This window comes from Mauremys reevesii, linkage group 12 (genome assembly GCF_016161935.1).
Source record: "Mauremys reevesii isolate NIE-2019 linkage group 12, ASM1616193v1, whole genome shotgun sequence".
In the NCBI taxonomy this organism is placed as follows: Eukaryota; Metazoa; Chordata; order Testudines; family Geoemydidae; genus Mauremys; species Mauremys reevesii.
This window is the reverse complement of record NC_052634.1, coordinates 50,156,321-50,172,687: the sequence shown is the minus strand read 5'-3', so window position 1 is coordinate 50,172,687 and position 16,367 is coordinate 50,156,321. Positions and strand designations below refer to the sequence as shown.

The 16,367-nt window shown below is 49.3% G+C and overlaps 2 non-coding genes across 2 annotated transcripts; one reads left to right on the top strand and one right to left on the bottom strand.

Annotated features, from left to right (window-relative positions):
• On the top strand, nucleotides 1-72 carry TRNAQ-UUG. Its single transcript has one exon. It is a non-coding gene; the product is annotated as a tRNA-Gln (tRNA).
• Nucleotides 73-13,652: 13,580 nt separating this feature from the next.
• TRNAC-GCA lies at nucleotides 13,653-13,724 on the bottom strand. The gene has a single exon. It is a non-coding gene; the product is annotated as a tRNA-Cys (tRNA).
• Nucleotides 13,725-16,367: the final 2,643 nt, after the last annotated feature.

The window sequence follows — 16,367 nt, the reverse complement described above, 5'->3', positions numbered from 1 at the left end:
GGTCCCATGGTGTAATGGGCAGCACTCAGGACTTTGAATCCTGGAATCTGAGTTCAAATCTCAGTGGGACCTCCTGGTGATATGTGATTTTGCTGCAAAGCCCTGGAGCTCAATGTGCTTGGCTACCCTCTCCCTGGCTGAACTAGAGTGATCTCTTTTTTCTCCTCCTCCTGGGTCACTGGTGCCCATTGGAGATGGGTCTTTGGTCCAGCTGGCCGCTATGGCCTAGACTAGCTGCAGCACCTGACGCCCCAGGCAAACCCCACAATTGTCACCCCCCAGCCCCAAACCCCAAGGGCAGAGCTAGGCTGGGGTATTTTGGTAAACAGGGAAACATTTTGCCCCTTTTTTCCTTTTAATGTTTTTAAGCCTTTTTTTTTAAAACAGAGGCTTAATTATTCGGTTTGTCCATCCATCCGTCTGTCCAACCAATGTTTCTTTCTCCATCCTTCTGGTTCTGGCTGCCCCTTCCTACAGCCATAACTTTGGTCTTGAACTTTATAGAGTAGTGAGGCACCTTAAGGGTTAAATGCTAAATACCAAACCCAAACAACACTAGTTACCTGTGTCTGGCAAAAGGTGTCTGGCAGTTTTGCCACTTTGAATGATTCAAATGTATTTTCAGTGGCATCATTAAAAAAAAACCAACAAAGCAGAACCAAACCAATTCATCTTAAACCTACAAAACAAGAGTTTTACAAACCATGAGCAGGGGCGGCTCCAGACCCCAGCACGCCAAGCCCGCGCGTGGGGCAGCATTTTGCCGGCAGGGCGGCAGGCGGCTCCGGTGGACCTCCCACAGGCATGCCTGCGGATGGTCCACCCGAGCCGCAGGACCAGCGCACCCTCCGCAGGCACGTCTGCAAGAGGTCCCCTGGAGCTGCGGGACCAGCGACCGGCAGCGCGCCCCCTGCGGCATGCCAGCGTGCTTGGGGCGGCCGGATTCCTAGAGCCGCCCCTGACCATGAGTGTCAGTTTAGGTCCTTAAAACCTTTCATCATCACACACAAAGTTCTCTTTTTCCCAACATCCCTTGCACTGCGATTACTCTTTTTGACACAACTGAACCCCGATTACACGTCCATCTTGTACAACCAGAGCCAGCCAGGGGCAGGCAAGTTAAGTGCCAATAGAAACCCCGGACATTCCTTTAGTGATTTTGATTACATTACCCAGGAGTCAAATCATTTTGATGAGATTATCTCTCCGCCTGCTGCCTGCAGCCGTCCCCTATGGACCATTTCTGTGGGCAAAGGGCCCATTTCCCCTCAGAATGGCTGTAAAGACTTCGCAGGACAAAACATAGTGGTGGTAGCAGCCACTTTACCTGACCCTCTTGTATAATTTAATTACTAAGCTTCCATCCAACGTGAGTGCACAGAGCTGTACATACAGTTACATTCAGTGAAAGTGAGCAACTGTCCCCAGAACTCACTGCCAGTGGCACAGGTACTTTTTAAGTACCGAGATGTGCAGTGGCACATCTTTCATGGGAACCGGCTGGCATGTGCACGGCCGGCGTGTGCAGAGCAATGGTTGCCCACGGGCACAGTGTCAGGCTCTGGCACTGCGTGAGACAATGGACCACTTTCTGGTGGCTGGTTTGTTTCCCCAGCAGGTGTGGGGACTTCTGGCTACATGATGGCAGCTGCCAGACTCGGTTGGACAGGATTCTTTTCAGCTCACCTGAGGCTTGTTCCTGGCCGAACGAGGGCAACCACAGGGCGCCAGCAGAACCAGCTGCAGCTGCAGCCAGGGCGCCCTCAGCAGGGGCCGCTGTATAGCGGGCGGGTGTCACGGGACACACAGCGCCTGCTCAATGTCGGAAAATCCCCTTCAGACTAAACCAGTTTGTTTCTCAAAATCAAAACAAGTGGGATGAAAGTTCTTTGCAAAAATATTTTGTTGCAAAACAAAAGCATCTCCTGTTTGTCAGAGTGTGTTAAATTGTCTCATCACACCCAAAGAGGAGACACTTAGATCACAAACATTAGATAAGATGCTTCAGTCTGAGCTAAGTAGTTGCTGCTCTTAACAATTTTAAACTACAAAAATACAAATCAAAGAGACTATTTCAGCTATTCTATTATGTCATAATCTGATCGGAGTAAACGTGATAAGACACCTCATATTATGCACTACTCCTAGTGACACTCTCCAATGGATCCCCATCCTCCACCCACCATGAGCTAGGTAGGAGCGGATCATTATTATCCCTACTTGAAAGAGGGAGAAGCTAAGGCTGCGGAAGGAGAATTGACTTGTCTTAGGTCACACAGCCAGTCAGTGGCAGAGCTGAGAGTAGGACCCAAGAGCCCTGATTTTCAAACTAACCATCGAACCTTGAATTTCAGACATTGAATGACCTGAGTAAAGTGCTCTCAGATGAGCTCCAGACCAACAACAGTGCACAGTAATTATTCAGCAAGTATTTGAGGAGAACTGCAATGTTAGAGAGAATCATGAACTGCTCAGAGACCATTAATGCAGAGAAGCAGCAAAATTTGTCAAACATATGACTGGTTCTGACTTATTTACTTGGTCTTAAAAGAGAACAAGGACCTGAGTCTCCTCCCTGTCAATAACCCCCTGCTCAGCCAATCAGGGTAGAGACTGAGGACGGGAGGCTGAGGGTTCACACCAGAGAGCCCAAAGGATGGTTCAGGTCACCCGTGGGGATCACTGCCCGAGCACTATTTCAGCCCCACATTTTTGGGTGAACCTCCCACAGTGGGAGCTGCAGAGCACTCCCCTGCAACACACACATATCCTGCTCCTGGTGTTGGGAGGGGAACAGGTGAAAGGACAAAAGAAGCAAGAGATGAAGAGAAAGGAGGGAGAGGTGGATGGAGAAAAGGTGAAACAAAAAGAACAAACCCTAATATCCCCACTGATTCTATAGGACAAAATCCCAAGTGTGGAATAAAATTCTGCTTCCTTAAGCTTCTGTTTTCCATGCCTAGAATTCAACAGTCACCAGATGGATCAGACTGAACAGGTTTCAAGCCTTGAGGAGGCTCTTACCTTCTAAACAGGGACGGCTGTTTTCTAGTAAAATCAGGAAAAGGGAAGGAGAAAACTCGAAAGAGGTTTTTCCTGGCGCTCACGTCCGTGAACCCGAATACTCCCTCAGTCCTCAAAGAGAGACCTGGAGAAGGAGACTGGCTGAAGCAAAGCCACAGGGGTCTCTGAGGTTTCCCTGGCCCCTCGCCCCTGTCCTGCCTGCCTGATGTCAGCATCTCTCTGTGAGGTCACCACCTCCCCACCACTTTTGACCAATAGTCTGAGGTCCTGCAAAAGGCCTTTGTGATGTCACTGCCACACCCCTCCCTTGCTGGGCTAATGTCCTGCCCCTGGCCAGGCACTTTGGAGGTTTGAGCTACTCCCTGTGGATCACCCCATTCAAGGAGCGTTCGTTCTAGGCAGCAAGCCGGCTAGACAGGAACACATCAGACGCTGCTCCCAATGCTACACTCAGTTTTTCAGAAATTAGTCGACTTTATGACCAGAAGAGACCATTAGAGCATCTAATCTGACCCCCTGCATATCACAGGCCTCCTGTATGACACAATAGCTACTTTTGGGGCCAACACATTCCAGAAAGGCATCTAGTCTTCATTAAATGACATCAGGAGGTGGTGAATCCACCACTTTCCTTGGTAGCTTGTTCCTGCAGTGAGTCATCCTCGCTGTTGAATATTTGTGTCTTATTTGTAATATGAATTTGTCTCTTTTCACCTTCCAGCCACTGGGTCTTGTTATTCCTTTCTCTGCTAGATTAAAGAGTCCTTTAATACACAACCTTTTCTCTCCATTAAGGCCCTTCAACACTTCAATGAAGTCACCTTTCAATCTCTTTTGATAAGCTAAACGGGTTGAGCTTGTTCAATAGCTCACTAGAAGGCATTTTTTTCCAGCCCTCAGAACATTTGTCATCAGACTCCTGAACTGCAGCTGGATGTGGTTCTTGCTCTTCTGCACAACATATCTCCTGGAGAAGAGGGATCTGTAAATGTACATTCCTATGATACCTTTGTTTAACTGATGAAAACATAAACTAGACACTTAGAGGATTGGAACTGATTTCAGCTGATGGACAGCTTCGCTAGGTTTTTATGCATTTGGACAGCGAAATGTTGAGTGTTTACATTGATATCAAGCACTCCTGTATAGAGGAGCCCCTGAACAGAATGGAGAATGGAAATGGAAATGTTTTCCTTTTTTTAAAAAAAAGAAAGAGGGTTATAAGAGAACAAGGGGGTTTGAACTAAGGACTACTTGAACTGCAGTTAAGCACTCTACCACTGAGCAATATCCCCATGACAACAGAACTATGGAATAGTGATGTCCAGCACTTTGAAGGACAGACCCTGCTTCATCGAGCTGCTTTGCCATTCCCAGACCACAGGTGGTTTTAAAAATGGGGTTTGATTAAACTTCTTAAATGTGGTAAACACCACAGCTTGCACACCCACCGATATAGCTTCTCCCACTGACATAGCTGCCACCTCTTGGGAAGTGGATTAACTGCACCCACAGGAAAACTCTCTCCCCTCAGCATAGAGCAGTGGTTCTCAAACTGTGAGTCAGGACCCCAAAGTGGTCATAACCCTGTTTTAATGGGGTCGCCAGGGCTGCCATTAGACTTGTTTGGGCCTGGGGCTGAAGCCAAAAGTCTGAGCCCCACCACCCAGGGCTGAATCCCTCAAGCTCTGGATTTGCCCTCCCCTAACTGGGGCAGAGCTCAGGCTTTGTCTCCCCTGCCTCTGCCCAGTGTGGAGGGGCCTGGTCCCTCTTTCCAGGGCCATGTAGTAAGGTTTTTTTTTGGCAGAAGGAGGTTGCAGTGAAAGGAAGTTTGAGAAACCCTGGCACAGAGCCTCTGAATATGTCTAGACTTGGCTCCCTGTGGCAGATCAGACACTGAAAGTGCAGCCATGGAGACACCACACACCAGCCTGGCCTAGCAGGCAAGAATCAAACCTCCACAGAAAGATGCCTGTTGCTTTCTAACCCATCTCCCTAAGCCCTCAGCCACCACCACTTAACAAAGGGGCTTTCCTACACTATGGTTCTGGTCTCACTGAAGAGTCATTTCCAATTGTTTGCTCAGACCAGCATTAGGGAAAATGGTGCCCTGGGCAAAGCTTGTACTTTGGCACTTCCCCATTGCCCCTGGACGATCCCCACTCCCCCTTTACCGCTAGCTCCTGCACTCCCAGCCCTTGCACCTCCTTCACCCCTAACTCCTGCCCCCTCCTGTGCCCCCTTTGCCCTTAACTCCCTGTGCCACCAGCCATTGCCCCTCTCCTGCAGCCCCTTCACTTGGTTCCAGTGCTGGGGGCCCCACACTTGTTCTCCCTTTCCCTGGGCTTTGGCATCACTAGCCCCTGATTAGCAAGTAGGGTTCAGTGGTTCCCAAAATGTGGAGCATGACTCCTAGGGGGACACAGAGGAACATTCATGGGGGCACCTCAGGGCCTGAGCCAGCCCCCACGGAGGGAGCACCACTCAGCCCTACTCTGCCCCAGCTCTTCCCCATCCCCACACTCAGCCTGGGCCTCTGGCTCCCAGCTCAGCCTCAACCCCCTTACCCCTGTCCGCACCCCTCTCCCCAGAAAGCAACAGCCCCACTCCCAGCCCCGGTTCTCGACCGCGGCTTCCGAGGGGCCACAGCCATGGCTAAGAGGGCACAGTGTGAAATGTTTGGGGACCACTGGTTTAGGGTGACGTTCTCAATCACTTCTACAAAGTCCAATAAAAGCTATTCCTCACCCACCCACCCATCAGGATGGACTAGGTATGTTCTGCTGCAGGAAGGATAATAACATTTCATTCCATTCAATCCTAAAGTGATTTGTAACCTGCCACCAGCCAAAACTGGCCATTTTGGGAAAGTGGCCCCATCACGCTGCATAGCTAGGCAGAGTAGGTGTGTCTGTGCAAACACGATCTGTTGCTGAAGTCTTTCCCCCAGCTCCTCACTAGATGTGAGGGGGGAGCTCATTCAGCCCCTGCTTCCGCTTAGTATTTCAAAACTCCTTATTGTCCCTATCTCTGCTGGCCTTAGATTTCTCCACCTGTCCCTTTCTTGACAGTTCAAGTGAGGTGGCCAAGTGGTTAAGGTGGAGGACTGTTAATCTATTGTGCTCTGCATGAATGGGTTCAAATCTCCTCATCAGATGCATTTAGTTTTCACCCCTCCTTTATAGACAACCATCTCCCCCTTTGGTACAATAACAGAGCCAACAGTGTTGCTTCATGCAAACAAAAACCTCAGAAACTCAGGACCCCCTCTTGCTTTAAATAAAATGTCTAAATCCCAGATTTCTTTTAAAGAAATTCTCTAGTCCCGTATTTCTTAGTTTTTATCTCAAAAGGGAACATCCTCATCATCTCCCCCAAACACCCTGGGACCTGCCCAAATTATTAAAATACCCTCAACCCGAGCAAGTGAACCAGAGCTAGTGTCTAGGACAAGCTGTTCTGAAGGAGGCAACTCCAACATTTTCTCTCTGCTTCCCTTGGCAAGTTCTGACTGAGAAAACAAAATTCCCCAAACTGAAAATTTTCTGCTGAAAAAACAATACTAGTCTGTTTGGGGACTTTGGTTTGAAAGTATTATTGTTATTATTCTCTTCAGTTTCTGAGTCAGTTCAGTTCAGTCTTTGTCCTCCAGGTGTGTTTCCAGCTGCTGAGTTGTGGGGGAGAGAGGCCAAGTCATGATGTCTTTTCCCCTCTTTCATAGCTTCTTCCAACTTGCTAGGAAGCTCCTTTGCTACGATGTGAGTCAAGCAGTGTCCATTGTCGCTGTGCTATCTCAGAGAAGTCTGCATTGTACACGGTTCCTGGGCTAGTCCTTGGGAGTGTGAATCCCTTCAATGGGCCAGCAGCAAGTCCGGCTCCTCCCTTGTCGCACCTGAAAGTCTGGTGGGGGGCACTTCCCCACCTCATAACATATCTCAGTAACACACACCAAGCAAAACTTCATAACTTCCCAACCAATGCGAGCACACACAATCCAACACGATATTAATGTTCAACAGATCAAGACTTTTTAAATGATACCTCACCAGGCAGACTTTGTACAAACCATGTCATCGTTATATGAGTGGTGAATATGGGGCTTCCAGGTGCTGCTTTGAGCACAGCGTGCCACACCTGGGCTTACACTGCAATGGAGACGTACCCTTAGAGTCCATCTCTCCAGGGATAAAGATGGCATCACAGCTGGCCTGGGTCATCTGACTTGGGCTCCTGGACGTAAAGCTGAGGGGCTAAAAACTGGTGCAGATATTTGTGTTCACACTGAAGCCTGGGTTCAGAAACCCTCACCCCTCGTGGGGCCTCAGAGGTTGGGCTCAAGCCCATATGTCTGCACTGTAATTTTATAGAGGTTGGGAGGGAGTTTAGCAAGTTGAACTGGTAAAACCGCATTGAGGGGACTGGACTACTGACCTACCAGCTCTTAACACCCAAACTTTCAGTAATTCTATTATCAGTGCCTGTGAGTGTAATTTAAACCATAGGTCCATCTAGCTCTGAATCTTCTCTTCTGACAATAGCCAATACCAGGTGCCCCAAAAGCCACTCCTTAAGGCACCCCTGGGAGTTGAACCCAGGATCTCTTGTTTACAAAAGAGGTATTTTAACCAGCTAAGCCATGATACCTGCTATTACTTAAAGCATTGTCTTTGCCCACACCTGACTCTCTGCCAATCCCCACTGGGCCCTGACAAGTGTTGCTCGTGTTTGGATTCTGTAAAGCAGAGGAGCAGGTGAAGTTTTGCTCCCACGGTGTGTGTGTGATTCTTTGGACAGGTCTACACTACAAAATTAGGTTGGTGTAATTACATTACTTAGGCTGACAATGCAGTTCTATAAACCTAATCCCGGTGTAGATAGTGGCTCAGCTGTCAGAACTTTCTGGAGCTATGCAGGGCCGTCCTTAGGATTTCTGGTGCCCTAGGCGAGATTATTAAACTGGTGCCCCTGTGCCTGATCTGCTCTTAGCAACACAAATATAAGCATACAGTATTGGAAAACTTGCCACATTCACGTCATTAAAACCAGTTTAACTTAATTAAGCACACTGTAATGCTGATGCACTAGCACTAAAGAAGTAGCACTATAGAAAAAATTCTGATTTGAGAGAATGATGCAAATAATATAATTTTTTTAATTTGTCAAAATTTTATTGGAAATTTATATGAAGAGGTATTGAAACAAAGATTTGTTTTTAATTAAAAGCAATCTTTCTGGCTTTTTTGGCTGCAAAATCAGTTTAACAAGCTGGGTTTCCAAACAGTGGGAAAATATAACCCTAGTTTTACTGCTAGGTAAAGCACAAAGTGACCAAAATGAAGTCAGCACAGAATCATCTCATCTAGATTAAGGTAGCACAGAAATGTTACAGAAGTCCTATTGTACCTTATTTTTGTTTGGAAAGACATTAGCAATAGCAGCACATTCACATGATAAAATACATGATAAATCACTGCCTCTAAAGTTCCATCAAAAACTGACATTTTCACAGCTCTAGCATGATCTGCTGTACAGATTCTTCACGAGGAAGTGTCCGTGGCCTTTTTAACTCATATTAACTATGTATTTACTTTTATGAAAATTGGAGAAAACATTGTGAAAACATAAAACATTGGCTGCCCAACTTCTGGGCTGGCAAAAGCTATACTGACTCACAGGAAAAAAAAATGCAGGCGAATCTTAGTACAACATATGGTCAGTCTATACCAGGGGTCGGCAACTTTTCAGAAGTGGTGTGCCAAGTTCACTGTAATTTAAGGTTTCTCTTGCCAGTAATACATTTTAATGTTTGTAGAAGGTCTCTCTCTCTGTCTATATTATATAAATAAACTATTGTTATTATCTGAGGTCCTGGCCACTGGTCCTGCTCAGGCCACTGCCAGCTGAGTAAGTGAAACCCCAGACCGGCAGCGGGCTGAGCGGGGCTGGTGGCTGGAACCCTAGACAAGGATCCCAGGCCCTGCTCAGCCCGCTGCTGGTCTGGGGTTCTGACCACCAACTCCTGCCAGCCAGGATCCTGGCCGCCAACCCCCCTCAGCCCACTACCAGCCTGGGATTCTGCTCACCCAGGCTGGCAGGAGGCAGAGTGGGGCCAGCGGCTGGGCTCCTGACTGGCAAGGGGCTGGCAACCGGAACCCCGGAGTAGCAGCAGGCTGAGTGCTGCCGGCACCCCAGACTGGCAGCAGACTGAGCCACTCAACCCTCCATCAGCCCTGCTCAGCCCGCCTCCAGCCCACTCAGCCCGCTGCCGGCTGAATGAATGGAACCCCAGGCTGACAGCAGGTTGAGTGGTTCAGCCGCCCTGCTCAGCCCGCTGCCAGCCTGGGGTTCCTTGGGGGTCCCCAGGCCAGCAGCAGGTGCTGAGAGGGGCCGACGGCCGGTATCCCAGCTGGCAATAGGGCAGCAGCCGGAACCCCAGAGCAGTGATGGGCTGAGCCGCTCAGCCTGCCGCTGCGTACCATAAAAAATCAGCTCACCTGCCACCTTTGGCGCGTGTGCCATAGGTTGCCGACCCCTGCTTTATACGCTAGTAAGGAGATGAGCATATTACAGTTGTTGGAGGGCTCTTATCAGGAGTAACAGGCTATAGGAAAGTCAGTCAACATTTTTTGTTTCTCTGATGAAAACTGGCCCACTCCCTGCCTCAAACCAAACCTGTCACTAATAATTGTCAACAACTTAATTTTCTGTTTTTGGCTAAGATATTGATTTAAAAAAAATATTGAAATTGGATTCAGGATTGTTAGCAAGAATTTTTGGCAAACAAAGTTGTTAAATGACAGTCTAAATGGCAACACAGTACTGCTTTCATGCTTGGCTCACCTCCCAGCCTGCTGGTCCAACAGCTGCAATAGACCCCAAAATCCACCTCTTGGGGTGCAGAGTGGCAACAGCAGCAGCAAACCCTCAGGTCCAATCACACGCCAATGGGCACCACCACAGCCTTACGGACCATGGTGAAGTTAGCACAGCATCTGATCTCAGGGACAGGTCACCCATGGAGCCACAGCAGCTCATCCTGCCCTGTGTAGCTCCCCCCGGATGAGGTGGATCGCTGGCAGCTGCCAGCCCGGGGGAGAGGCGCTCCCCAGCTAGGGTGTCCAGATCCAGATGTCCTGATTTTATAGGGCCAGTCCTGATATTTGGGGCTTTGTCTTATATAGGCACCAATTACCCCCACCTAGAGTGACCAGACAGCAAGTGTGAAAAATCAAGTCAGGGTGGGGGTAAAAGGAGCCTATATAAGAAAAAGACCCCAAAATTGGGACTGGCCTTATAAAATAGGGATATCTGCTCACCCTACCCCAACCCCCTGCCCTGATTTTTCACACATCTGGCTAACCCCAGCCCAGCCCTGTGTGACATTCCAATCCTGGCCGAGGAAGTGAGTTACTTTCACTTTCATTCCTCAGCAGGCAGCCAGCCAGCCTCCTCCCCCCACCTACCCCCCAGCACCTCACCCAACCCAGCCCTGACGGAGGGGAGGGAGAGAGAGAGGGATGCTCCTGGGGAGGAGGGAGAATGGAGGGGGCTCCATGGGGAAGGGGGGGAGAAGAATGGATGTTATGGGGGACAACAAAGGATACTGGTTCCAGAGCCGCAGAGCCTGCCTCACCTCACCTCAGCGGGGGGCGAGTCACACTCACACGTGAGCTCCTTCCCCAACCCCTACCACCTCCACTTCCCAGAGACCCCAGCAGCCAATCCCCTCCCTCAGACTGTGCTGCATTCTTCTCTCTCTAGGACCCAGCAGCCTGCTCTTACATGCTCCACTGCTTCCCATCTGTCCGGGCTCCCTGCAGAGTGGTGCCCCCAGACCTAGTGGTGCCCTAGGCGGCTGCCTATTCTGCCTATGCCTAAGGACGGCCCTGGAGCTATGAAAGGGGAGGGACCCAGCCTCTGTAGCAGGAATGCAGGGCAGGCGAGTTCATTGTGGGATACTGGTGGAGGCCAGTTATGGTGATATAATGACCAGCAGCATTTACACTGACAATTTGTCACTTTAAGTTTGCTGCACAAAGCTCTAGGCCTCTCGTCAAGGTGGTTTTATTTTGTCACCAAAACAGGGCAGTTTTGTCACCAGACGTGGCATTGCAGTGTGTGCACCAGCCAAAAGCTGCTGACCGAGGGAGCGTTGTGTGTTCTTCACACACCTGAGCAATATAATGATGCTGAAATAACTTTGTAGTGCAGATCTGGCCAAAGATTCACAGACACAGCTTGCAAGGAAAACCTCACCTGCTCCTCTGCTTTGCAGAATCCAAACACAAGCAAAGCTTTTCAGGCCCCAGTGGGGATGGCAGGAAGTCAGGTGTGAGCAGACAATGTATTTTCACCACAGGCAGGCACCATGGTTTAGCTAGCTAAGAGCTTGTTCTGTAAATAAGAGATCCTGGGTTCAACTCCCAGTGGTACCTTGTTGATGAACTCTTGGGTGTACTTGGTATTGGCTACTCTCAGAGGACCATACACAGAGCTAGATGGGCCTCTGGTCCAGCCCAGTACAGCTGTTTAAATTACACTCACAGGTACTGATAACAGTATTACTGAAAGTTTGAGTGTTAAGAGCTGATAGGTCAGTGGTCCAGTCCCCTCAATGCATTTTTACCATTCCAGGGGAGCAACCACGGCAGTTCTGGGGAGAGCTCTGGCTGCCAGGGGATCCAGCTAGGAGAGGGCGTGCTGGGGGCTCTGGAGGCCAGTCCAGTGGGGCTGTCAGAGGTGGCTTTACCAGTGGGGAGGTGCTAGGTCACATGTTGGTGGGGTGGGGAAGTAGGGACTACAGGATGTGAGGCTGGCTAAAATGAAACTGCACAAAAAACTCTCCCCCTTTGCTCCAGCTAAAGGCCCTACTTTGGCCTCTCCCCCTTTCATAAAAATCTCCATATCTACCCCAGCTCTCAGAAACCCCCTTTCTCCCATGGGTATTTTCACAGTTTCTTCCTTTTTTCATGGTCTCGTACAAGTATTTTTGCCATGGAAATGATCAAGTACATTTAACATGAGAAAAACAATCAAACGACACATCTGTATCTCCTTCCTCAAGCATGGTGTGTCTCAATTTATCTATAGAAAAGTCTAGGCAGGCAGAGTCACTCCTATGCTGTTTAGGGGTGGGATAGCTCAGTGGTTTGTGCATTTACTTACTAAATGTAGGGTTGTGAGTTCAATTATTGAGAGGCCCCTTAGGAATCTGGGGCAAAATCAGTACTTGGTCCTGCTAGTGAAGGCAGGGGGCTGGACTCAATGGTCCCTTCCAGTTCTAGGGGATAGGGTGCCTCCATTATCTTTTTTTTCTTACTTCACATCAGACCCAGGACTTGCACCCAGCAGTTCTTGGGGCCATGGGACAGAACTGAGCTTCACTGGCAGCAGTGAGGGAGAACGGTTGGGACTGAGCTGTCGGGAATATTTTAATCCTTATCTAATTTTCAGAGGATTAAATCAATGCAGCTTCCACTTCTCCATCTCTCCCAAGGAAATGATGTTTCTGTGCAAAGTACCCAAACCTTTTAACAATAAGAAGTGAAATGAAATGGCCACATGATGGCAACAGAACCTAAGAAATTTGTTATTCTCTAAGGTGTCACATGTACTCCTGTTCTTTTTGAGGATACAGACTAACACGGCTGCTCCTCTGAAACCAAAGTGATGAGAAGCCATGTTCTTGTTCAATGAGCATTGAAGCTGAAAAGGAGATGTTTTTTTGTTTGATTTCTAGGCCCCACCTCTAATCTACTAGACACCCTTTCCTCCCACAGCCAGGAATAGAACCCCACAGGCATGACTACTAGCCCCCCAACCCTGCTCCCTAGGAAAACCTCTGAGACCCCTCTGCTGGCCCCTCACCTCCCTGCTTGTACTGCACTTGAAACTCAATGGGGTTTCCTTGGGCAGTTTTGACTCACTCCCAGGAAGGGTGTAATTTTAGGAGCAGGTTCCAAATAGTGCAATTAACCAGCCAGAAGGGGCAGCAGATGTCAGTGTAGGAGCCATTGAAATAACTCTGCACTTACCTAGAGGCAGACATAATGAGCTCTACGGTTGGTAAACGTACAGAGACTCTGCTGCTGCTCATGAACTAGCAGCACATGACCTGTAAACAGCTGCCATTTGAATGCGTCTGAAAGTTACAAGGAACAACGATCTGTGTTAAAGGAAGGTTGACATTTATTAGAGCCCCAATTGATGCCATGTGCACAAAGAGAGGTTTGAATGTGTAACAGGGAGTTTGGTAAATCTTGGTTATTTTATTTTTCTAAGAGATTCCTGTCCACCCCCAGGAGAGTTTTCAGTCCCAATGGCAACTTAGTTACCAAATGTAATACAGACTAGTCCATTCCTCCCAAGTGGATGTGGTTCTTGTTCTTCTGCACATTGTAGCCCATGGAGGCCAAGGACCTGCAAATGTGTCTTCGTGGGCCTTTGTTTCATTGATGAAAACAAACCTAGACACTTAGAGGATTGGAACTGATTTCAGCTGGGGACATGTTTGCTAGGTTTTTGTGCATTTGCACAGGAAAACATTGAGTGTGTCCATTCATTTCAGGGATCCCTATTTAGTGGAGCTCCTGAAATAGAAATATTTTTACTGAAAAAATGACTTTGTGAGGGGGCACTTGGATTTAAACCAAGGACCACTTGATCTGCAATCAAACACTCTACCACTGAGCTATACCCCCATGACATTTACACAGCCAAGTCCATAATCTTAAGGATTTTGAAGGACGGGCTCTGCCTCAGCGAGCTCCTTTTCTATTCCCAGACCACAGGGGTTTTAAAAATGGGGTTTGATTAAACTTTATATATACATGTAGACACCACAGCTTGCACACCCACCAACATAGCTTCCCCCAGTGACATAGCTACCACCTCTCAGGGAGATGGGTTAACTGCACGGACGGGACAGCTCTCTCCCCTCCACTTAGAGCAGCTTCATTATTTATGAATAGGTGGGAATTAACCCCCTGAATGGACAGCAACCAATGTATCAGATATTGCTGTGTCTGCATTCAATATGGGTAACTGGCCATATTGGGCTGGATTAGTAGGAGCATTGCCAGCAGATCGAGGGAAGTGATTATTCCCCTCTAGTCAGCACTGGTGAGGCCACATCTGGAGCACTGCGTCCAGTTTTCACGCCCCCCCCCCCCCACTACAGAAACAAATTGTAGAGAGTCTAGGGGAGGGCAACAAATCCTGCCAACTACAGAGGAAGTTGTGGTTCTTTAGTTTCAGTGGAGCTGGGTCTTGTCTCACTCTTAAGCTATGTCTACATGAAAGAATAATGTGGCTTTAGTTAAAGTGTTTTAATTGAACAGCTGTTGCATGTCCACCCTATGCCCCTGTGTCACCAGAGCACATCCATGCTAGCATCTCTTGGATTGCCACAGAGAGCAGTGCATTGTGGGTAGCTGGCTGCAGGGTGCTTTGGGAAAGGTTTGCAATGCCTCACGGGTTGCATCGCATGATGCAGGTTTCTATCCTATCAGGTTTCTATCAGGTTTCTTCTAGTAGGATGCCACATGGGCCCATGGGCATCCTACTAGATTGCCAGCTGCTTTTCAACTGCAATGTGCGTGGTGGGGAGAGACAGTGTGTGCGTTGCAGAAGAGTGAGTGTGTCGCACACTGTCTCTAAGTTCAGACAGCTGCTGGAAGCAACCAGTCCTGAGACAGGGGACAGCCCCGACATCAGCCCCCCTTCTCTCACTGGCTCAGCTCAGCACAGCACTCTCTGTCACACACACACACTGCTGCCTGCTTAGCTCTGTGTCAGGGGTGCTGGAACAGGGGGTTTAGAGCACCATGGCCCCACCACGCTTTACTGGCTGTTAGGAGAAATGATGGAGGGGGGGAGGGTGCAGTCTTGGGGAAGAGGTGTCTGTGGGTGTGGCCTCAGGGGGAGAGGTGCTGTGAGTGGGGGTCCTTGGGGAAAGGGTGTCATGGGGGTGCCACAGTTTGGACAATGGTGCCCCCCCCCACTGTAAGGAAGCTTCTGCCACCCCGGCTCTGTGTTGGCAGAGCGGGACAGAGCAGCATCCACGGCAGTGATTTGCTCCCCAGGGCTTCGGCAAGGGGGCTCGGGAGGTGATTTAAAGGGCCCAGGGCTTCGGCCGCAGCAGGGAGCCCTGGACCCTTGAAATCACCAGCCTGGGGAAGCCGGGCCGGGCTGGCACAGCATACCGGCTCTTGCCGGTACCCCATACCGGAACATACCGGCTTACTTTCACCTCTGGAAGGTCCTCACGTGGATCAATAACTGGTTAAAAGATAGGAAACAAAGGGTAGGAATAAATGGTCAGTTTTCAGGATGGAAACAGGTAACTAGTGGTGTCTGTACTGGGACCAGGACTAGTCAACATATTCATAAATGATCTAATAAACAGTGACCTGACAAAATTTGCAGATGATCCAAAACTACCGGCTTGCTTCCTAGAACGAACGCTCCTTGAGTGGGGTGATCCACAGGGAGTAGCTCAAACCTCCACAGTGCCTGGCCAGGGGCAGGACATTAGCACAGCAAGGGAGGGGTGTGGCAGTGACATCACAAAGGCCTTTTGCAGGACCTCAGACTATTGGTCAAAGGTGGTGGAGAGGTGGTGACCTCACAGAGAGATGCTGACATCAGGCAGGCAGGACAGGGGCGAGGGGCCAGGGAAACCTCAGAGACCCCTGTGGCTTTGCTTCAGCAAGTCTCCTTCTCCAGGTCTCTCTTTGAGGACCGAGAGAGTATTCGGGTTCACAGACGTGAGCGCCAGGAGGAACCTCTTTCAAGTTTTCTCCTTCCCTTTTCCTGATTTTACTAGAAAACAGCCGTCCCTGTTTAGAAGGTAAGAGCCTCCTCGAGGTTTGAAACCTGTTCAGTCTGATCCATCTGGTGACAGTTGAATTTTAGGCATGGAAAACAGAAGCTTAAGGAGGCAGAATTTTATTCCGCACCTGGGATTTTGTCCCTTAGAATCACTGTGGTCATTAGGGTTTGTCCTTTTTGTTTCACCTTTTCCTCCATCCATCCCTCCCTCCTTTCTCTTTGTCTCTTGCTCCTTTCACCTGTTCCCCTCCCAACACCAGGAACGAGGTGTGTGTGTGTGTGTGTGTGTGTTGCGGGGGGAGTACTCGGCAGCTCCCACTGTGGGAGGGCCACCCAAATATGTGGGGCTGAAATAGTGCTCGGGCAGTGATCCCCACCGGTGACCTGGGCCATCCTTTGGGCTCTCTGGTGAGAACCCTCAGCCTCCCGTCCTCAGTCTCTACCCTGATTGGCTGAGCAGGGGGTTACTGACAGGGAGGAGACTCAGGTCCTTGTTGTTCTCTTTGAAGACC